At 48.8% G+C, this 23613-nt stretch overlaps 1 long non-coding RNA gene across 3 annotated transcripts; it reads right to left on the reverse strand.

Annotated features, from left to right (window-relative positions):
• Positions 1 to 252: 252 nt before the first annotated feature.
• Positions 253 to 11764, reverse strand: LOC122219070. 3 transcript variants are annotated; one of them, XR_006202282.1, is made up of 7 exons: positions 11357 to 11764; positions 9045 to 9241; positions 8604 to 8801; positions 5016 to 5188; positions 4580 to 4724; positions 1601 to 1997; positions 253 to 563 (listed from the first exon to the last, which is right to left on the reverse strand). It is a non-coding gene; the product is annotated as an uncharacterized LOC122219070 (long non-coding RNA). The 3 variants fall into 3 exon arrangements; XR_006202261.1 differs by having other exon boundaries at positions 4422 to 4724; XR_006202272.1 differs by lacking the exon at positions 11357 to 11764 and adding an exon at positions 9391 to 9684 and having other exon boundaries at positions 4422 to 4724.
• Positions 11765 to 23613: the final 11849 nt, after the last annotated feature.

Below are 23613 nucleotides of genomic sequence, written 5' to 3' on the forward strand. Positions count from 1 at the left end.
CTGCCATGTCATTTTGGCTTCTTTTCACAGCATGTCACATTTCCAAGTTAATTCACACTGAGCTATGACAGCGAAAGTCTCCTTATTTTAAACCTGCAGTCAAAAAGGGTGACCCTTCCCCGAACTTTGAGTCCAAGATCTCGGGCTCTGTCTTACTTCGAGAACTGCACAGCCCCCACCCGACACCCTCCCTCCCACCCCGCTCCAGTCCATTGACGACACTGTTTATCCTCAAAGGAAAGAAAAGCGGGTTTTTATTTATGGGCCAGATGATGTACCATATAGAGTTGCAAAGCATTCCCCACTGGAAGTCTCAGCAGCCGAGAGCCAAGTGCATTAGTCAAAGGCACTATTGATACGAGGGAACAGAACCAGTGTCCTCAGCTGCCCTGAGAATGTCTTTCCTGAGGTATTTGTCTGGGAGTAGGTCTGACATTTCTGACATTTGCAAGGGAGCCTGTGGGACTGTCGTCTTAAGCAAGGAAACAGCTGGTCGCCTTCTCCCACCAGCGGCCCTGAAACGTTGTGAAATTCTGTTGTTTTCCACAGCGAGTGCAGGGGCCCTGAGAGATGTGACAGTGGGTCATTACGGAAAGCTTAAATCACACCTGGTTCTGGGACCCAAGCGCGGGCCAAGCATGCTCTTTTCCGTCCTCCGTCCTCCCCTCTGTCTTTCTGTCTCTCTCTCTCTCTCCCATCCTTCCTTGAACTTTCCTTGCGTGTGTGTACCTACACAGAACTTTAATAAAACCTATAATGAAGGGTAAATACGTTTAGGATAAGACGTACTTCTGTTGTAACTCCTTTTAAATTAAATAAAAATTCCGAAAGGTCAGGAATGTATCACAGGAGTATCAGGAAAGAGCAAACCTCAAACATCTTATTTGAGAAAAGAAACTTCAGCTCTGGTTTTAGGGTTACAGTCCCCACAGAGGTAAGTTTCACGTTAGCCTCAGATTCCAGTGATGGTGGCTGTGTTCAGCTGGATTGTTCCTTTTTTCCTAAGTAAGGAGATACAGAGTGCGTTGTATCTGGGGGGTCGTGTTTCGCCAAAGTGTTTCCCCAAATTCATAATGTGCCTTCTTGCCCAGTTCTGGCTTGGGATGACTGAGCTGCTCTCATGGGTAATGGGATTGAGGGATCTTCTAAAACACAGGGGTTACCATCACAAGTCTCAGCAGGGGCAGTGATGAAACTTCTAAGGCATTAAGCACAACAACCCAAAGAAATACCCTAACGAAGGCGTGGCTTTCCAACGTCAGTTAAAATGATTTCTTCCTTAAGGATACCTCTCGGGGGTTTTGTTGTTGTCATTTGACCTAACTTCCTTCAGTTGCTGAGATATGGAGGGGGTGCTTGTTAGCTCAGTTGAGGCAGGTAGGTCAGGGAATTTCTTACCTCTCTCCTCTGAGTCTGTGTAGTGATGCTTCCAACATCCCGTCCCCACAATCCTGCCTCCTCCACAGCCTCCATATCCCCTCCTGGCTCCGTGAGGCCTGGACCCCCCTAAACCTTGTATCTGCTTCCTCTCCCTTACCCCCAACTCCTATCTCTCTACCGTAACCCACTTTTCAATCCCCCTGCGTAGAAACATGCTTACCTTCTCCATCTTCACAGAGGCGAAGGGTTTCACAACCGGCTGGGCGTGAGGGCAGGTGGTTGATCGGTAGCATTTGCCGATGTCTGCAGTGTAAACACATCCACCGTGGGAGTGTGTCAAGCCAGTTGAACAAGAAGCGCGCATAATCTCTGAAAATTTAAACCAGCTCTGCCAGAGGTAGGAGGTTTCTGGGGCATCACTGCAGCCTTCCCCTTAGCTCTGACCTTAACTTGAACTATCTTTCTCCTTCTATTTGTTGTAGAACTTCTCAAGGAGCAGTCCACAATCATTGCTTGTGTCTCCCAGTGCCATAGTGTCTCTTGGGCCTTTACAATCTGGGTTTTACCTCTTCAAGATCCTTAGGAATTTGTGGTTGTTGTTGTTGTGACTACGAAAGCTATCCGTGTGGAATCCAAAAGCAAAAAAAAAAAAAAAAAAAATCCATCAAGAAAAATGAGTAAAAGTATAAAAGAGATGCCATAAATGAGGTTTTTTTAATGTTTATTTATTTTTGAGAGGGAGAGAGAGAGACAGACAGAGCGCGAGCAGGGGAGAGGCAGAGAGAGAGGGAGACAGAATCCGAAACAGCCTCCAGGCTCTGAGCCATCAGCACAGAGCCCGACGTGGGGCTCGAACCCACGAACCGTGAGATCATGACCTGAATCGAAGTCGGACGCCCAACCGACTGAGCCACCCAGGCGCCCCTACCATCAATGAGCTTTGAATTGGAAACTGACGCTCTTGTTCCTTGTTTTCTTTGGCCTTTGCACCACTGGTCGCTAGTGACCTCCCCCTCTACCAAGAACTCTTTTTTCTTCTTTTCCTTTTTTTTCTGGCATTTTTCAAGTTGAATTATGGTTGACACAATGCTACATTCGTTTCAGGCATACGACGTAGTGATACTACAACTCTATGCATGATTTTGTGCTCACCACAAGTGTAGCTGCTGTCCGTCGCCATGCAGCACAACGACGATATCATAGACTATATTCCCTATGATGTGCCTTTCATCCCTGTGACTTACTCACCCCATAACCGGAAGCCCGTCCCTCCTGCTCCCCTTTGCCCGTTTTGCCGATCCCCCCACCCCCTCCTCTCTGGCAACCATCAGTCAGTTTGTTCTCCGTATCTGCAGGTCGGTTTCTGGGTTTTGTTTTGCATTTGTTTTCTTTGGTATTTCTCTTTCTATGTCTGATTTCTTTCACATAGCATAACACCCTCTAGGACTATCCATGTTGTTGTAAATAGCAAGATCTCATCCTTTTTTAGGGCTACGTAATATTCCATTGTATATACGTACCACCTCTCCTTTATTCGCGCATCTACCAGTGGACACTTGGGCTGCTTCCATATCTTGGTTATTGTAATTAATGCTGCAATAAACATGGGGGTACATGTATCTTTTTGAATTAGGAGGTCTCCTTTCATTGGCCGCAGCTTCCTGTCCTTCTCCGATATGCCTTCCTCATCTCTCACCTCCTCTTCCCCTGTCCCCACAACGTCCACATCCCCAGAGCTCTCCTCCACCCTCTCCTCTTCCCTTCATCATCTCCATCAACCTTGACGTTGGTGACTCACAGGCAGATCTTTCTACCTGAGACCTCTCTTCTGTGCTCCAGTTCAGTATCCCAGTGGCCTGAAGTTTCTTTCCTCTGAAAAATGCGAATAGTCCGGAATAGGCTCCACCAGCTTGACATCCATATCTTCTCTACTGTCTTCATCTTTCCCATAGACCGAGTTCCTCTACACTCTTCACACATACGTCCTGCTTATTGAATCTCCCGGCTACCTCTTATTCCATTTCACCTCCACAGTTTGAGACCATCATTACCTATTGTCATACCTTCTGGCCTCCGGAATTGATAAGAGTTCCTCTTCCACTGAAAAGAAATCCAGGGATGCCAGCGTGGCTCAGTTAGTTGGGCATCTGACTCTTGATTTCGGCTCAGGTCATGATCTCACGGTTCATGGGATGGAATCCCACGTTGGGCTCCCTGCTGACGGCACAGAGCCTGCCTGGGATTTTCTCTTTCTCTCTTTCTGCCCTCCCCCCAATCCCCTACCCCTCTCAAAATAAATAAAATTTAAAAAAAAGAAAGAAAGAAAGAAAGAAAGAAAGAAAGAAAGAAAGAAAGAAAGAAAGAAAAGAAACCCAGCCATAGGATTTATATTTATAAAAAACAGTTCTGTACAATCTCACCTTCCAGCTCAAATACCCTTGATTATAACCGAGGCTTCACCTTAGCCTAGCATCAAAGTCCTAAATGACATGACCCCTGATTTTCTCCCAACATTATCTACCTCTCCAGCATTCACCTGCCCCGGGACTTTGTCCATGTTGTTCCCTGTCTGGAATTCCTCATCCCCTGTTTCTACATACTTAAATCCATCCATCTTCAAAGCCAGGGTCAAATGCCACCCCTGCCCTGAACTTCTTCTTGGAGCTCCCCAGCTGCCAATAATTGCACCTCCATTCTCCGAACTCGGAGCATTTTTCTTGTGTCACATCACTTCCTGCTTCGCATTAAGAGTAATTTGTGGAAGAAAGGAGGAAAACTAACATTTATGAGATCAGTCGTTGCATTAGGACTTTTTGTTAGCTCCTTAAACGTTTACACAACCCTGGGTGGTGCATACTATCACCTCTTGTTACAGAAAAGGAGACAATGGCTCAGAGTGGCACCGTGAAATTGAAATCGGATGACAGCCTGCCTGACTCCACTTGTGTGCTGTCACCACTCAATCACGTGTCTGGCTTAGCTCTCCTCTCATGGTGACCTCCTTCAGACTGAGGACCATGATTTCTCCCATGTTTACACACCTCAAGACTCCCCGTGCAGGGCTGGGCACCCGGCCGTTGCGCATCGGAACACGAGGGACCGAGTGCAGGCTGGATTGACAGATAGGTTTGCCCACTGCTCATTTCCCTGCGGGTTGCAGCTGTGCATTCCAGAGCTCCACACGCTATAAATATCTCACCGCCATTCACGTTTAGATGTTTCTTCCTGCTCTCTGTGTCCTACTTCTGTGCCTCTCTTTGATTGGCAAGCTGTGAAAGAGGCAGAGATTGAATCGGCGGTTCTCTTTTGTCCAGAGCCCGAGCACAACAATCAACAAACGATTTCTGGTGAGGGGGAAAAAAAGTTGTTTTCCCGAATGATCCTGTGCTGCTTTTCGATCGATTCTCCTTGCATTTCCTCCCCTTCGTTGGAACACATAGAAATGGCTTGTAGAGTCCACTGTGACCTCACCTCTGTTGGGACGATTATTCACTCTCCAGATCCCTAGCCTATTGTGACCTCTTCTACTCCTCCCGCCCCACCCCTCCTCCCGCCCCCTGCTGGTTGCTCAAAGCCCTCATTCACAAGTGCAGGGGCAGAGTGTCCCCCAAGCCACACCCACGGGCCTGACTTACCTGTTCCTGGTTTCTTCTAGATCTACGCAACTCATCTTGTAAACCAACTGAGACTAGACAACCACTCGTGGAATCATTAGATTGTTCCTTCCTCCTTCCGTTAAGCGGTGGCTTCATGAAGTAGTTTAACTAAAAAGTAACTCTAATGGTGGGAACTCGGATACCATGGCCTCCTGTTGAAAAAGATATTTTAGGGCCAAGGGACTTCTCTGAGGAAGCTCCCAGGCACCAAGCTACCTGGACGGCTGGCCCCACCCACACACCCCCTCCCGGAGCTTGCCTCCAAATCCCCAAGTTTGATTTGCACCTAGGAAGGGATGAGGAGCCAAACTCTCATTGCCTGATATGCAATCTGACGCACAGACCGGCCGGTATGACGAACATAGACGTGGCTCGCCCGAGAGCAAGGGTGATATATGGCCCTTGTAGGGCTGGCCACTCCCCAGGCTGAGGAAGTGTTTGTCAAAGCTCTATCAGTGATGTCTCTGACAGAATGCGGCACTGACCTGTCCCGTGTGCCACCCTTTCTGATGCTGAGACAGACAAAGGGGCCCCAGAGGGATGGCCAAGCTCCTGGTCGGGTCAGAGGGGGAGGGGCACCACCCTGGCCCTGTCCTGCAGACGGCAGGGCGAGCGGGACCCCGCACACGCTCTCGCTGCCTCAGGAGCGCCAAAGAGCCTCTGGCTCCCTTGGTGCGTTGTTTTGATGTAAGAAAACCCGTTTTTATTCTCCAAATTTGTGCATAAATCCCCCGGAGGCCTCGGATTTGAGGTGGGTGGATTTCATGGGCATCCAGGCCCTGAACAGCTGTTGTGGGATTTCTGACTTCTGAATGCACATTCATTCCTATGAAGAGCTCCAGGGACATCTAAGCCCTTGGATGCTCCCTCCTCCACTTGTCCTCTCTCTCCGTCCCCAGCACGTAGGTTATTGTAGCTATTACTGCAACTGTTTGGGACTTGTTCAATAAAAAGTCCCTTTTAATCCAGTGTTACTAAAACGGGTTCTAGTTTATTTGCATATATTTATTTGAATCTGTGTATGGTGGGATGAAATGTAATGCTAAGAAGTAAAATGGTTCTTCTGTGACTATAATATTATTAGCCTCTTTTTGGATATTGGGGAAATTTTATTTGTGGCAAGGTGATATACTGAAAAAGAGAGAGCATATGTCCCTGATATAAGAGTTAGGAATTGGCCAGATAAATTTCAGGCATTATAGGTAGATAAGTAGATAGATAGATAGATAGACAGATAGATAGATAGATAGATGATAGATGAAAGAAATGTATTATATATATTTATATATGTGATATATATACTTAAAATTATAGAGAGATGTTAATCTCAGGTACTGAATGACGGGAGTTCAAAATTCCTTTTTCGTTAAGGAGAAGAAGAATAGAGGTCAGTCTGTGAGACAGAGGAGGATGGGTTGACTTCTCAATGGAGGTGGGGTCTGATCTCCTGCACAATTAGTCAGAACAGCCATTTGTCATGTGCTGGCTCCTGGCCCTGACATTGTGGATTCACCTATAGGGCTCACCGGTTCAAGAGGGACGTACAGATGTTCAGGACTGTTCCCAGCATTGACAGAGGCAGGCCATGGCTATGGCTGTGCTCCCAAGGCAAGGCCATGACAGTGCCCTAAGGAATTCTTCCTGAAACACTCTGGGAATGCAGACTTTGGAAAGGCCTGGTGCTCATGCACTTGACCTTTTAGCTGCCGTACAAGCAGGAAGTAATCCCCAACAGCAACAGCATCCTTGAACATGAATAGCAATCCCGATGTTGCCAGCAGTGTTAAGAAATGAAGAACTCTGAAACTTAACCTTTTAAACTCCTTAACATTTTGAAGAGTTCTTTTGTTTCCCAGAATCATCATTATGAAAAAGCAAAAATGTGATCTTCGCTTCAGAGAAAATAATCTAATCCCAATGCCAGTCTCAGGCCCAGCTGCATCAAATGGTTTACTTGCTGAGAATACAGAGCCCTACTTCCTACTCTGAATTCTCACATAGTACGTTTGGAGTCGGCCCTGGAACCTGCACTTAAGTCAGCTGGTGGAAAGCCAGACTTGGGGGACACTGGCCTGGTTTAACTCCCCATAAATTTAGAAATCCCTTTCACAGTATCCCTAAGCCAGAGCCTTTACGACATTGTTTCTCTTACTGAGCTGGAATCTGCCACAGAAGTGTTTTTACCCATCTGCCCTGGTTCACCCCTTGGCACAATAAATCAAAGGCCTCTGAACTCAGGGGTTGGGAGGATAGCCCAGGGCAAGGGAGCCGGCGGCTTGTGAGTAGGAGTGTACTTGCGTGTGTATGTGTGCAGATGTGTGTGTGTGTATACACGAAGGCACGCTTGCAAGTGTTCGGGGTACAGTTTAGAGCAGGTATGAGGCAGGAGTGAAGCTAACATTTAAGATCAACTGGGGGCTTGGCACACCCAGGTCCAACAGCCATCAAGATCTGAGAAGCAGAGACTGGGGCAGGATGGGAAGGACAGGCGTGCGAAAACAGAGTGAACACAAGACCACCTTATTCAAGAGCCTCCAACTGCAATGTTACCGGCCTGACCTCCAGAAGTGGGGGGCTAGACGGTGGGGGCAGAAAGCCGGCATGAGGTACCAGCTGAAGTTAAGGAAACGGGTATGGGGAAAGCCCAGAATACCCAGGAGACTGGAGCAAAAGGAAGTCCGCCATTCCTCCCGGTAAGGGGAAGAAAACGAGCGGCTGGGTGACACCATCAGAGCGGGTACGGCCCCCTTAGTACAGAGTTAAAACTATGTCTAGGTCTCATGAATGCACGGGGCAAGGGCTCTCATCCGCACAGTCTCCTTCATTCTGAGGACGGACAGGGACTGCACCGAAGGATGGGTCTCGTTTGAGGCTTCGGCTGTGCTGCCAGGATGGAGAAAGACCTAGATCCTTACGTCTCCCAACAATTCTCGGGTTTTGTGGATTTTTTGCCACCCTGGTTGAGTGCCTTTAATTAACAAAGTACCATATTCCAGAAGTGGTCTAATCAGTATGGAATAGAAGTGGAACGAATGCCTTCTTCGTTCCGGACATCAGACTGCTGTTATTGCAGTCTGAACAAGCGCCCACATTGCTTGTTCAACTTTTAGTAAGATTGGTTTACATTGACCTTGAAGACATCCAAACCCTCTAGAACCTTTCCAGAACTGAATAGAAGTCAAGACTTTATATTTTTTCTTTTTCGGTTTTATCTGTTAGTGTGGACACACTCTTCTAGATTTGGGAGGTTATTCTGAATCCTGCCCCACAGCCAATGTTTTCGCTCTCCTCCGCAAGTTGACGACGTCATTGGCAAATTTGATCAACGTGACCTTGATGTCTCCATGTAAGTTTTTAAAAAGAGTTTGGACGACACAGAATTGATATACCTCTTTGTGGTGCAGTAGAAGAGACCTCCCTCCACCTTGATCTTGAATAATTAATGTTCATCAACCAGCTACAAAGTCACCTGCTTGTCCCATCACATACAGCACTTTGTAAATGACTGAATTGTAGCATTTATCAAAGTGTATCATAATTACTTCTTTGCATAGCTGTCTCACTCACCAGGCTGTTTCTCCAAGACAAGGACCATGTTTTATTCATCTTTGTGATGTCAATACAGAGCACAGTTAAGTGTGCAATGTACGTGGTGTGGACTCCTCTGGCCAATATCCCCCCCAACTTGTCTGCAGAGGTAAGTATCAAGAATACTCATAAATCATCTTGCCAAAATGAAGGTACTCTTTTATCTTGCAACTCAATCTATCAAGAAATGTAGAGAGGTATGAGGTTAATTGGACACAAGTTAACAACCCAGAATTATTCATTCTTCTCCATAATGTGCATGGCAAACATAAGCTGAATAACATGCCATCAGTTTGTTAACCTAACCTAGACATTTGTTAGTACTCAAGGTCATGTTCATTGGGCTGTAGTTTCTGGTTTCCGCCTTGTTCTGTGTCTCCCACCCCCAAGTTGAGTATCCGTGGTCCTTTTGTCTCTTACCATGCCCCATATTTGCTCAAAGGTTCCTAATTATCTCCATGCCTCCAACGAGCCTCGCTCTAGTTCCCTGGGACGTCCTCCCTTGGACCCATCTGATCTCCTGGAAAGCCTTCAGCGCCAGCTGCTGGTTTCCTCTCCTTTCTTGAACCACACGCTTCAAGTTAACCAGGACTTGACATGGGTCTCTCCGGCCAGGTCTGGGAGAGAAAGTGGAAATGTTACCTGGGGGGGGGCCCATGCCCTCTTATGCATGGCCTGGGTCAGGGCAAGGAGATGATGCAGAGCGGCATGTGGGCACTTTTAAGTGCCCCCCCCGCCCCCCCCCCCCCAAGGACTCTTGAATAACCTTGTAGGGAAGAGTCTTCCACAAAATCATGGAGACTGGATTTCCTGCCCGCTGGAAGGAGGGGTAGGAGGAGGCTTGAAGTGATGGAGAGAAGTTGAAGAAAGGAGTCTGTCTTCTCTCATGAATATCTCAGAGCTAATTGATCTCATTACATAAGTCTTTCTTCCCTCTCAGTTTTTAGATCATTTTCACCGACAGAGAAGACAGAGAAAACTAGGATGGGGTATTTCTGTCTTTCGCCGAGCTCTCTGTTACCACCGGGCCAGCTGCCAAGCACAGCTTCAAAGCTTCCGGGCTTCCCGCTTCCTGAATGTCGTTCCAAAATTTGCATCACAGTGTCCTGCGTGTCCACCCTCAGTGATGTGCTTCAGTCTTATATACGTGCATTCAGCAGAGAGTTAATCCAGCTGTGCCCCTGACACGGGGTGCGCTGCGGGCGCAGCCCCGAACAAAACGAGAAAAAAGCCGTCAACCCTGCCCCTCACGGGGCTTGCAGTCGGCCGGCCGGCAGACAAGAAACAAGACAAGCAAAACAAGTTGCAGCTTGGAGAGCGATACCAGCTGTGGAGGAGAATGGAGCACAGAAGATCACGTGCTGGGGCCTGAGGGACCAGGAGTTGAGGCCTGTAATAGTGCGGTCTGGGAAGGTCTCACGGAGACCTCAACGGTGGGGAGGGGGCGGGGCAGGGGAGTGGGGCAGGTGCCCGGGGAGGGAACCTCCTAGTTGCTTGTTTTGTTCAATGAGGCCAGACTGACGGGAGCAGAGGATTGGAACCCATCCTGTTAAAATTGGAACTCCACAGAGAACCTGCTGGTTTCTCCTTCTCTGTGTCAGAACGGACTGTTCTGGACTCCGATGCAGGCATGGAACTAAGTGGCCAGGGATCGTGGTCTCATACGCGGTGTCCTCAGATGGCTGTGCTTTCTGAGTTGTTGATGTCGGACCATCCACTGGCATTTTGCTAATTTATTACATTACTCCCGAGTGCCCATTCTACCTCCGCGAATAAAACATTCCCGACCCCGACTTCACGGGCTCGGGGATACCAAGAATACAAGCAATGGTTCTGCTGGAGGACATAAGAGGTAAACGGGCCCACTGAGAGATCCAGGTGGCTTCTGGTGGGAAAGGATGTCCAAATCCTGTCTTGAAGAAGGGACAGGAAGGAGTGGGCCAGGCAAAGAGGTGGGGCAGAGCTTTCCAGACATAGCATGCCCAGGGCACCAGGGCACGTACTCAAGACAGTCTCGGAGTGGTTCCAGATGTTTGGAGGCGGGTGAGGATGATGTGGGGGTTGCTGGGCGTTTGTGGAAAGAAGGATGGCAGAGAAACGAGGGCGGTGAGGGCGGCACAGGCCTGGTCGTGTCTGGTCTCATCAAGGGCTGCACCGGAAGTCACTGAACAGTGTGACTAGGGCAGTGACACGGTCCAATGTGCTCTCTGGTGACACGAGGAGAAGAGAGCACAACAGGGAGCAGCAAGACCCACGGGAAGCAGGGGTGGCCTGAACTCCAATGGCATCACAGAGCACAGCGACAAACGGACAGACTCCAAGATGAGGCGCCCCACTGGCGGGTCGTGGGCCTTTGGGAAGTGACTGGGTCATGTGGGTAGAACCCTCACCAAGGGGTTAGCGATCTCCCAAAAGGGACCCCAAAGAGCTCCCCCCCACCCCCAGCAGCACCGGAGCCACCTGAGAACAGAGAAAGGCCCGCACCGGAAGGGCAACCTGAGCTGACCGGCACCCCAGTCTCCGAGGACAGCCTCGACATCCGCGCGAAAGAAATTTCCGTGGTTTACAAGCCGCCCAGGCCACGGTGCCTTTGTCTAGCACACGGGAGATGCGCCCGAGCCGAGCAAGTTGCTCTGACCCAGGGCCCGGTTTCACCTGAGAGCCAGTGATTTTCAAACGCTGGCTTCAAACCCACATTTCCAGCTCGGATTTTTGTGCTTCCCATCCCTTACTCGGTTGTGTTTGGCACGGTTGAGTTCGCTGAAAAAGTGTCCTCTGGGTAAAGGAGCTGCTGTCTGGGTCCCCGACAGACCGTCCTAGGTGCAGGTTCCCGTGGGCCCGTCACAGGGAGTCCACGCCTCTGGCGCAAGTCTCCCAGGCGACGTCCACGTCTTAGTCTGTGCGAACAGCGCCCCCAGGAGCTCGGGGACGGTGTAACCTGCGCAGCCCTGCGCCCCAGTTCCCCTCGGCTGGCTCCTGGCCCTGCCATTGTTTCCGGCGGGACTGGCGCGGGCAGAGCAGATGGGGAGGGGCTCTGGGGGCTGTGGGCACGGGGCCCTGCCAGGCTCGCTGCTCTGCGAAAGCGCAGCGACGCCAAACACGGGCTACAAAAGTCCCAAGTGCCCTGCGGGAGGCCCGTGCCAGGCTCCCCTCCCACGGCCTTCAGTGCGTGACTGTGACCTTGCACACACACCCCCTCCCCCCTCTCTGGACTGTGGCTCGCTGGCGATGTTGCTGGGACGCGTCCAGGTTGCTATGGGAACTCGCGGGGGCGCTACCGGTCAAGACCCAGACCCCTCAGAGCTGCTGCAAAATCAACACCACGTACAAGGCCAGGTGCCCAGCAGCACCGTCTCGGCCCACAGCCAACCGGGAAAGGGGTCTGGAAGGGATGTCGACCTTGCCTGTCGTTGGGGAAAGCGCCCCTAGTCCCTGGCCTTAGTTAGTGGCTCTGTGCACACACCAGAGAATCACTCCCCGGGGCTAGGAGGAAGGAGCGAGGGGGCGTGCAGAGAGAGGTGGGCTCTGGGATCAGGAAGACTGGGTTCAAGTCCAGGCTCTGGCACCGGCTAGCCACCCCACTGTCAAACGGGCACCGTACATCTCCCGGGGTTATCATTGGGGTTAGATGGGAGAACACGGTCAAGTGCGGAGCCTGGCGCACGCCCAGTACCCCTTACGTGCCAGCTGGTGAGGGCGGAAGGTAAACCACTTTTCTAGCCATAGCGTGGGGCCCTTTGCGGATTCCGGGTGTCTTTGTGGGCATTCGGGGTCCCGGTGCTTGGTAAAGACCCGGGATTCTGCTTCTTCCAAAGGGATTCTGCTTCCCTGAATGGCTCATCCCTTGACATTCCGTCTAATTACTGCCTTTTCCGTTTGCAAGCGATGATCCCACAGTTCACAAGAGCTGGGCCTGGTAAACACCTTTCATCTTTGCAGTTAGCGTTTTTTAATGTGTACTCCTTCCCCGCCCCCAGCCCCACCCCGCACCGAAATAGGAGATTAAAAAAACACAACACCTCTATTAATACATAATCATGGTAGAAAAATTAGATAATACAATGCAGATAAACCACAACCAGAAATATAATTAAAATAATCCAGATCTTTCCACCCAGAGACAACCACTGTAACATTGGTTCTAGACTCTTTCCCATGTAAATACATATGTCCTTTTAAAGCAAATTTGACTCATGTTATACATAAGGCTCTTTCTTTTTTTAATATGAAATTTATTGTTAAATTGGTTTCCATACAACACCCAGTGCTCATCCCAACAAGGTGCCCTCCTCTATGCCCATCACCCACCCTCCCCGCCCTCCCACCCCCCATCAACCCTCAGTTTATTCTCAGTTTTTAAGAGTCTCTTATGGTTTGGCTCCCTCCCTCTCTAACCTTTTTTTTCCCCTTCCCGTCGCCCATGGTCTTCTGTTAAGTTTCTCAGGATCCACATAAGAGTGAAAACATATGGTGTCTGTCTTTCTCTGTAGGACTTATTTCACTTAGCATAATACATAAGGCTCCTTTAAACTGCTTTTCCAACACATACATGCTGAACATCCTTCCAAATAAATATAGAAGTATAATCCACAGCATCATTTTATTTTTTTATTTTTTATTAAAAGATTTTTTTAATGTTTATTTAGTTTTGAGAGAGAGAGAGAGACAGAGACAGAGCGTGAGCAGGGAAGGGGAAGAGAGAGGGAGACACAGAATCCGAAGCAGGCTGCAGGCTCTGAGCCATCAGCACAGAGCCCGATGCGGGACTTGAACTCACAGACCGTGAGATCATGACCTGAGCTGAATTTGGACGCTCAACCAACTGAGCCACCCAGGCACCCCTCCACAGCATCCTTTTAAATGGTTGCATGGATATATTATAATGTATTTTACCAATTATTTAAGAGGTTTGGATTCTTTTCGCTGCTATAAAAAACACTGCCGTGAGTAATCCTGTGCATGTTTCTTTGTGGTCTTACATACTTGTTTCTTAAGAAAAACATTCCTGGAGGTGGAATGATATGGAGAGTATATATCTTATGAGGGCTTTTGCTACATATTATCGAACCACTCCTTAGATGTTCCTTTTACGATCCCTCCCATTGAGAACACGAGTCATTTTTCTCATACCCATACCAACACTGGCTTTTAATTTCTCAATGAAAAAAGTATTATTCTTTTACTTTTTTCCCAGCCCATTCTATGAGAAACGCATTCTTGTAATGTTTTCTTCCGTTTGTTGGATTACTAACGAGAATGATAACTTTGGACACTTATTGGCCACTTATCTGTGTTTCTTATTTTATTAAATGCCTCTTCATTGCCACTCTTTGCCATTTTCCCGTCAGGACGTCTCTCAGCCTTTGTTGATTTGTACTAGCTTTCTCCAATAAGCTCTTACACAAACCTCTGCCCAGGAAATACTCCCCTCAGTGGGGTGAGAAATTACTGCATGATTGCTGTGGCAGAGGTGCCGTTGAGGCCAAGTTCCCCCAAAGAGGCCCCGAAAGGAGAGCGGTCACCCCCTGAATGGCGGGGGGCGGGGGGTTGGGAGCTCCTGGTGTGGGTTGTTGAAACTGGCACTAACCACAGACGGAGCCTGCACATTTGGCCTCAGCGGGACTGTGTCATTTCATGTAGCAAAGTGTCTACAGATGCATCCATATTGTAGCTTGTGTCAGAATTTCCTTCCCTTTTAAGGCCGGAAACTGTCCCATTGTGTAGATGGACCCCATTTCGTCTGTCTAGTCATCTGTTACTGGAAACGACTGCATTTCGAAGAATAGTGTGCACAGGCTTCGCTGAGGATGGGGTTAAATGCAGACTTCAATCAGCACTGCTGGGACGAGGTTGGAGATTCGGCAGCAAGCTTCTGGGCCACCTGCCCTCACAAGCCAGTTCAGCTCTTCGTTCACCGTGCCCCGTCCCACTTGTAGTGAGAAGCACCAGCACCAAGGGCTGCTCTTACGGGCCGCTTTTAAAAAATACAGACTACCCATTCTCTCCTTTCTAGCTAGTTCCAACCGCCAACTCCCCACCCCCGGCCTCTGCCATCTGACAGGTCTGAGCGGCCCTGCCTGGGTCTGAGTGCCTGTCGGCCACGGCCAGGCCTCCTCAGCTGGCCTAGCTCCTAGCTCCCAACTCCCTGCAGGCCTCTCCCCGGCTCCAACCCCCGGCTCTGTTTTCATCTGTTATGTATACTTGGCTTCTTTCATTGGGAGCAAAGATCCCGAGGCCAAAAGCCTGTATCCTGTATTCATTCATTCAGCAAATATTTATTGTTACTTTGAGCAAAGCGCCGTTCCTTCTAGATACAGGGGCTACAGCAGAGACCACAAGAGACCCAAATCTCTGCCCATATTAGCTTTCACGCTGATGGGGACATAGATAATACACAAGGGAAACAAGCAAAATTTTAGCTAGAGATAGATACATAGTGAGCGTGAAAAATAAAGCAGGGAGGAGAGAGGGGAATTTGGGGGCAATGATACTTTAGGGAGGGAGTCCAGATCAGCCTTCACTTGGCGATGAAGTCGGGTAGAGATGTGGGGGTGTCAGGGAGCCAGCGGTGCGGGCATCTAAGGAGTTCATTATAGGTAGGGAGAATAGCAAACAGCAATTGCAGAGGGCCTGGGGCAGGAGCATTGAAGGCACATCAGGAGGCCATTGTGATGGGGACAGAGCAAGTGAGGCAGACGAGGCAAGAAGACGAAGCCAGAAAGGCAGCAGGGTTAGATCACGCAGTGCCCTGTGGCCCAGTGCCGTCCAAAAGAGATCTGGGAGCCACACAGGCATCTCTAAATTTTCTAGCAGCCGCACTAAACAAGTAAAAACAAATACGTGAAATTGATTTTAATATATTTTATTGAACCCAATGTATCTGAAATATTATGACTATTATTAATTTGACATTTTTTTAAATGTTCATTTATTTTGAGAGACAGAGTTTGGGTGGGGGAGGGGCAGAGAGAGAGAGGGAGACACAGAATCCGAAGCAGGCTCCAGGCTCTGAGCTGTCAGCCCTGAGCCCGACGCGAGCCTCGAACTTACAAGCTGTGAGATCGTGACCTGAGCCGAAGTCGGACGCTTACCCGACTGAGCCACCCAGGTGCCCCTGAAACATTATTATTTCAACATGTGGTCAATATGAATACTGATGAGATATTTTACTATGTTTTGGTATTGCCTTTGAAACCCAGTGGATATTGTATACTTACGGTACATCTCAATATTGGTTAGCCACATTTCGAGGGCTCAATAGCCACATGTAGCTAATGCCTAGCACCGAGGGCAGCAGAGTCTGGGCCATGTGAGCAACCTGACTTTTCCCCTGAGAATGGTTTACAACGTAGGTTTTAGGGGCGCCTGGGTGGCTCGGTCGGTTAAGCGTCCGACTTCAGGTCAGGTCCTGATCTCACGGTTCGGGAGTTTGAGCCCCACGTTGGGCTCTGTGCTGACAAGATCGGAGCCGGGAACCTGCTTTGGATTCTCTCTCTCCCTCTCTCTCTGCCCTTACCTCATTCATGCTCTGTCTCTGTCTCTCTGAAAAATAAATACACGTTAAAAAAAAAAAGGTTAATGTAGGTTTTATTATCATTCAGGTATGGCAAGGCCAATGGATCAAGGAGACAAGGGGTCGTTGGAAAATTAGTTGGCTACACTTACAGTTCCCAAAAGAAGGGGTACGCCACTCCACACGGGGCCGTGCGGGGAGCCCCAGGGGCAGTCAGGAGGCAGAGGGAGAGGGGAAAGCATGAGGTAAAGACTTTTTGACAGTTTCTATGGGAAGGAACAGGAGAGGTAGGACAGGTTCAGGATGGGTAGTCTGAATAATTCCAATGGGCTCTAGAGCATAAGGCTGCCCCATTTGTCAGTACCTGGCCGTACCCGGGGTGACCAGAACAGGTGTTTATTGGCCCTGAGTGCAAGAGTCCCACAGAGGAGGCGCCTGGGGGTGTGGGCTCTGGGCTGGTTGACATGCGTATGAAAGTGCACTCCTCGGTCCCTTGTTTGCCATCTTTATGAATTAGCCAGTCCTGGGAGGGGCAGTCTCTTGGAGTCCAAAAGCCCCCTTGATGTCAAAGCATCAGAGATACAAGGTTAACATAGAGAGGAGCAGGAGCACTGTGGGATTGGAGCCAGGCAGGGGTGTGATCGGGCTGCTGTGTGTGCAGGACTGGGCTCGGCTCGGGAGCGATGGAAAGGGGGAAGGGGGGACGCGGGACAGCTAGGAGGCTATAGCGACACTCCAGAGGAAAGGGGGTGGGGGCTTGGGTGAGGATAGAGACTCTGCGTGGGTGGGAGGGGAGAGGGGAGAGGGGAAGAAGCTGCATTTTAGACAAGACAGACAGACAGATCGCTAAGATGACTCCGCCCAGCAGCCCCTAAGCAACTAAATGAAAATAGACACTAACCAGGGGCCTTTTGAGGAAGGCTAGGACAACACATTTGTTGAAATGCTTAAATTCAATAAAATTCCGGGAGCGTTTAGACAGTGAAGTAATTCCAAAACAGACGCAGAGTTATTCTCAGCTGGCTCTCAGCTGGTGAGTGCGCCAGGCCTGGTCGGGTCATTCCGTTTCCCGGGTCAGAGCCTGGGGTCCCCAGAACAGGACAGAACCCAGAGATGGCACGCCATCAGGATGAGCGGAGCGCTTTTTCCTCCCATACGTCTTCATTGGTCCGGGAAATCCCAGGGCTTTGCTGAAGGAAAGACTGTTGTTGAAAGAGCCATCTGTCATCCTGCGATCCCGAGGCACCTTCGTCTATTCGGAAGGCAAGGGGCTGCCTCAGGGTCTGAGGGGCGCGAGCCTGTGGGCCCTGCTCCGTCCAACGGTCCGCCCCACGCCCACGGCTCACGCCACAATTACTCGTTCCCATTTTCTTCGTAATCCAAACACAATGCGTTCACTGGGGGCTCGCATCCCTCATGCGTCGTCACTAAGCCCAGCCCAGCTGCAGGAAGCCCGGCCAGTGGGGACAGTTCCCCTTCCCATTAAAGAACAGAGGTGGGTTAAGCCCTACCTAGAGCTCACCAAGGAATAAAGTAAGATAACAGTATTGAGTCAGACAAAAAGCACTGCTTTCCTAGAAAGCAGGCAACACAGGATGGGGACTCTTTTCTTGCCTCTAAAAAAAGGTGACTGATCTGTTAGCACCTAGGCCGGAAATCCCAGATGTCGGGGAAGTGTGCTCAAAGCTGCTGCCTGGGGAGGAGTTATATCTTATTCCGAAGTTGTTCCCACACTCAGCACACATCTGGGACTCACTTCTCCTTGGCAGTGTCCTTCAGAGTCCATTGAAGCCACATTGGAAACCCCATCTCATTTTTTAGAACAAAAATAATGGTATTACTCATTTTGAGCTCGTGTGTCGTCTCCCAGACTGGACTCCGAATTATTTTTTTTGTCACTTCCTAAGCTCATTAAAAAAAAAAAAAAGGCCCATGTTCTGAAAGCAATTATATTCAAAGGCTACCAAAAACTTACATTCCTGTTTCACCGCTGATCATCGCAGGGTATATTGTTCCAATTGAATATGTACCTGATCTGAAAAATTATTTATTGAAAGATGATCCTGAATTTACATGCAGAGAAATTTACAAATCGGATGTGTACAGGTTGAGTAATCTGTGGAACTCAACACCCTACTGCGACCAGCACCCCCACTGACTCACAGAGCGTTAACCATGGCCTGGCGCCCACCCCCCTCTTTCTAGGGTAAGCAGCCCCAGACCACGGCCAAGGTCAGGGCAGGCAAGCGAGGCCCCTAGGAGGCGCTCACTCTCAGGATTAGCCCTAAAGCCTCCTTACTTCTTGCCCTGGGCACCTTCCTTCCCTCACCCTAGTCCCCACCTTGATCCTGACTTCTAACAGCACTGGTCAGTTCTGCCTTTTGTGCTTTGCAGAAGTGGAATTATCCAAAATGCTGTTCTGTGTCTGACACCTTGCGCGCAACATTGCGTTGGTGAGATTCACCCATATTTTCGCATGGAGCTGTAGTTCGATCGCTCTCATTGCTGTCAGGCAGTGATTCTCACACTTGGGCGGACACCATCGTCACCTGGGGGTTTGCTAAAACACAGACTGCTGGGCCCTGGGCCAGAGTCTTGGAGTCAGTAGGTGTTGGGCGGGACCTCCAAGATTGCTTCTCTAGCAAGATGCCCGGTGATCCTGAGGCTGCTCTTTCCAGACTGTACTTGGAGAACCACTGCTGAATATTCCGCGGTGGGAATAGCTCCCCATTCCTTCGTCCATTCTAATGTTGATAAGCAGGTAGGTTTCCAGTCTTGGACTACAAATGGTGGTTCTCCAGACAGTTTTGTACATGTCTCTTGGTGAACTATGTATGCGCCTCTGTTCGATGTGTCCCTGGGGGTGGAATCGCTTAGAGTAGGCATGTGATCAGTTTTAGAGACCGTTTTCCAAAGTGGTTGTGTCAGCTTACATTCCCACCAGCAGATTATGAGGATTCCTGTGGCACACCCTTGCCAACACTTGATATTGCCCACCATTTTTCTCTCAGACGTTCTGGGAAATGGGTACCAGAATCTCACTGTGGCTTTAATTTGCTTTTCCCTGTTAATGGATAAGACTGAGCGCCCTTTCGTACATTGATTGGCCATTTGGCTGGCTTCCCTTATGAAGTGTCTATTCAAGTCTTTAACCCGTATTTCTGTTGGTTGTCTGTCTTTTTCTTATTGATTAGCGGGACTTCCTTATGAGTCCTTTGTGTGCATTGCAAATTCTTCCTCCCTCTCTGTGTGCTACCACTCACTCCCTTCAGTATCTTTTTTTTTTTTATGTTTATTTATTTGTTTTGAGAGAGACAGAGACTGGGTGAGCAGGAGAAGGGCAGAGAGGGAGAGGGAGCGAGAGAATCCCAAGCAGGTTCCGCACCTTCAGCACAGAGCCCAACACAGGGCTCGAACTCAAGATATTGTGAGATCATGACTCTTCAGTGTCTTTTTTTAAAAATTTTTTTAACGTTTTATTTATTTTTGAGACAGAGAGAGACAGAGCATGAACGGGGGAGGGGCAGAGATAGAGGGAGACACAGAATCGGAAGCAGGCTCCAGGCTCTGAGCCATCAGCCCAGAGCCCGACACGGGGCTCGAACTCACAAACCGCGAGATCATGACCTGAGCCGAAGTCGGACGCTTAACCGACTGAGCCACCCAGGCGCCCCTCTTCAGTGTCTTTTAATGAACAGAAGTTCTTAGTTGTAATGTAATCCAGTCTACTTTTTTCTTTATGCTTAGCATGTTTGTGTCCTGCTTAAGAAATCTTTACCAACTCCAAGATTCCAGATAAATATTTTGAAATAGGTATCCAACACTCGCTTGGAAGCGTAAGCTTGAGTGCAGTCACGCCCAACCTTTGGATCCAGAGCTGTCAACCATGGCATGCGTACTTTCATCAGCCGTGACAAACATCACACGTTGTCCCCAAGTCTTCCCCTTTCTGCTCCGTCCACATCTTCTCTGCTTCCATCCTGCCCTTCTCCTCCTTACCCTCTCCCCACTGGTTCTTCCACGTGGCCTCGCGTAGCTCCTGAAAACGACACATCCCCTCTAACCGATAGCCTCTCTCCTCTAAGGTCCCCTGAGCTCATAATGGGGCTCCTGTGACCTGCTCCACAGAGCCCGCTGGACAATAGCATCATCCCAAGAAGACTGATTGGCCTGTGTTCTTGGGTCAGACGTGGCCATGGGGTGTCCTTCTTAGACAAGAGTCCTTCCTTTCAGGGAAACATCTCTGTGTCTGCTAAGGAGTGCTCATTCGTTACTTTTTCCATCTGGATGTCTGAAATCTCAAACACCGTGGCAGGATTTTAGAATGGACGTCAATCTGGGGCGCCTGGGTGGCTCAGTCGGTTAAGCCTCCCCTCCGACGTCGTCGCAGGTCATGATCTCTCGGTCTGTGAGTTCGAGCCCCGCGTCGGGCTCTGTGCTGACAGCTCGGAGCCAGGAGCCTGCTTCGGATTCTGTGTCTCCCTCTCTCTCTGCCCCTCGCCTGCTCATGCTCTGTCCCTCTCCATCTCTCAATAATAAATAAACACTAAAAAAAATTAAAAAAAAAAAGAACCGACATCAATCTCTTAACGTTGGATTAGGGGTGAATTCCATTCTGCAGATCTCATGTATCACACTGTAAACATGCCTTCCCAGTCCACCAGGCGGGGCAGCATGGATCCTGGGCAGAGCCCAACCCCAGGGGTGAGCAGGACCCACACAGGCAGGGGGGGGGTTCGGCATGTTTGTGTTTGGAGGGCACAACAGGGGGCCAAGAAGAGTTCACAGAGAGACGTGGAGGCTTGTAAGGAAGCAACGAGAAGCATAATCATGGAAAGGACGTGGCACCAGGAATGGACAAGCCAGGTACCAGCATGGGTGGCTTGAAAAATTCTCTTAAAATGTGCCCCGTGAACCTAGGACACCTTTTACTATCATCATGTGGTCTTCACCCACAAGGGTCTCGGTCCATTTCCAACACAAAAAGCATCACTCTCGTGTGGTTAAATAGAGCTCATTAAAACACCCCTCCCTATTCCTTGACAAAGTGGTAGAGGAGGAAGTAGCCCAAACTAGGCACCCTGAATATATGTCCAATATAGATCATTCTAGATTTCCATTCATGGGAAACCAGAGGTAAGCAACAAAATATTCCAATTTATTTAAGTTTTACTTTGTAAAGCATTAGATAAATCTTACTCCCTCAGCAGATCTGCCTCTATTTTCCAAGTCAAATGTAACACGTTTTTTGTATTTCCCGAGCACACACCAATGGGCGGGGTGCTGTTGGCAACAGGGGGGAGACCAGTTAGGTGTTTTAAGTGCTGCACACGGTGTTCGATAGATAAGCCAACTAGTCTGTCTCCACTCCTTTTCAAGGATCTTATTCTTCACTTTTTAGCTCTCTCTACTTATCTTTTTATTTCCTTCCTTCTTTTCTGGTGGTTTCTTTTTCAGCTGTGCTATGGGAAGGTGTGGACTTCTACCTTCTTTGCCCTCATCCCTCTACCCTGGTTAATTTCCCATCACCCTCTGTGAAATCATCATCTTCACACTCCAGTCTAAAAGGAGAGAGAGCACTTTAAGACAGAGCCTTATTCTTGCCACCTGTCTGCTTTCGATCATTTATTGTTTGGGAGTATAGGGATTTCCCCCCCCATTCACCAGTCGTTAAAATTATATTTAAAACTCGAACGTTAGCAGGGAGCCTGGGTGGCTCAGTCAGTTAAGTGTCATCTCTTGATCTCAGCTCGAATCATGATCTCACCATTCTGTGGGTTTGAGCCTCGCATTGGGCTCTGTGCTGGCAGTGTGGATGCAATGCTTGGGATTCTCTCTCTCCCTCTCTCTCTGTCCCTCCCCTGTGCTCACACACACACACACACACACACTCTCTCTCTCTTTCTCTCTCTCAAAATAAATAAATAAACTTAAAAAAAAATCAAAAGTTAGAATTGCAAGAAAATGATCACAGATATATGCAAAGATTACCAGGTTGTTTATCACAACACTGACTCGTATCGCAAAGAAAAATTACAAGAAAAGTAAATATCCATCTATACAGACTCGGTTAAGTTCACTCTTCTTACAATAGAGTACTAAAAGCTGTACAAATTACGTTGTAGAATAATATTTGATGATGTGGAAAGCTGTTTATGATATATTGTTGGCGAAAAAGAGGTTAAAGTCAATCCGTAGAAGATGATTCTCCTTTCTGCAAATGAACCTAAACTTGCACCTCTAGTCACGAAAAAAAAAAAAAAAACAAAAAACAAAAAAACAATCCCAATGTGAGAACTAAATGTTAGTGGGATCAGTTCTGAGCGTAGGAGAATTATTGTTGGATTTCATTTCCCTATTTGTGCTTTTCTGTATTTGCTGTGAAATCCACATATACGTTTTGAAATCAGACATAAATGATGGCTCTGAATTTTCTTCATTTAAAATTTCAGTGAATAGAGAGACAGGGCCCTACCAGGGACCCCCAAGGAGGCAGACAGGGAAGGAAATGCTCGTTTGGAGAGAGAGCCCTGCTGCCTACCAGGTGAGCTCCGCGAGGAGGCCTTGACCTCTTCGCAGGATCGCCAGCTGGACTTTGACCTGACTTAGACTGCAGTCAGCCCCAAAGAGGCCCCTTGCTAGGACACCCACTTAAAGACTAGATGCTTAGTGATATACCAGATGTTTAACTTTCTCAACAACCGGGAAGCTTGCTCCTCAGTGTATCCGTCTGCATCAGCCTGCAGGAGCCTGTGTAACAAAGACCACAGACTGGGTGGTTTAAACAACAGAAATGTGTTTCTCCCGGTTCGGGAGGCTGGAAGTCCAGATCGGGGTGTCGGCAGGTTTGATTTCACCAGAGGCCTCTCTCCTTGGCTTGCGGACGGCCATCTTCTTGCTGGGTCCTCACATGGCCTTTCTTCCGCGCATCAAGATCCCGGTGTTTCGTGTGTCGAAATTTCTTTTGGTTATGAGGACTTCAGTCCGATGGGATTAGGGGCCACCCTCATTTTAACTTAATCTCCTCGTTAAAGGCCCTATCTCCGAATACAGTCACATTCTGAGGTTCTTGGGGTAGGGCTCGAACATACAAATTTGAGAGGGACACAGTTCAGCGCAAAGCAGCAGCTGTCCTGTTTCCTGAGGGGAGAATGAGCTCAGGTGAGCTCCGGAGGCAAAGGGCCGCCTTAGGTAAGGCGTCATGTTTTTCTGAACATGCGTATGCGTTTTCCCCTCTGTCCACCAGAGGGCAAACTTTTAAAGTGCTTATTTAAACACGTTAACCTTGGTTTTTAACTCTTTAGAAGGCTAAATAGTTTCTTTTATTTTTAAAAATTTTTTAATGTTTATTTTTGAGAGAGAGACAGGGTGTGAGCGAGGGAGGGGCAGAGAGAATCCGAAGCAGGCACCCCTAAGTAGTTTCTCTTTTAAATAAAAGATCATTAGGGGGACCTCGGTGGCTCAGTCATTTAAGCA

This window comes from Panthera leo, chromosome A1 (genome assembly GCF_018350215.1).
Source record: "Panthera leo isolate Ple1 chromosome A1, P.leo_Ple1_pat1.1, whole genome shotgun sequence".
NCBI lineage: Eukaryota > Metazoa > Chordata > Mammalia > Carnivora > Felidae > Panthera > Panthera leo.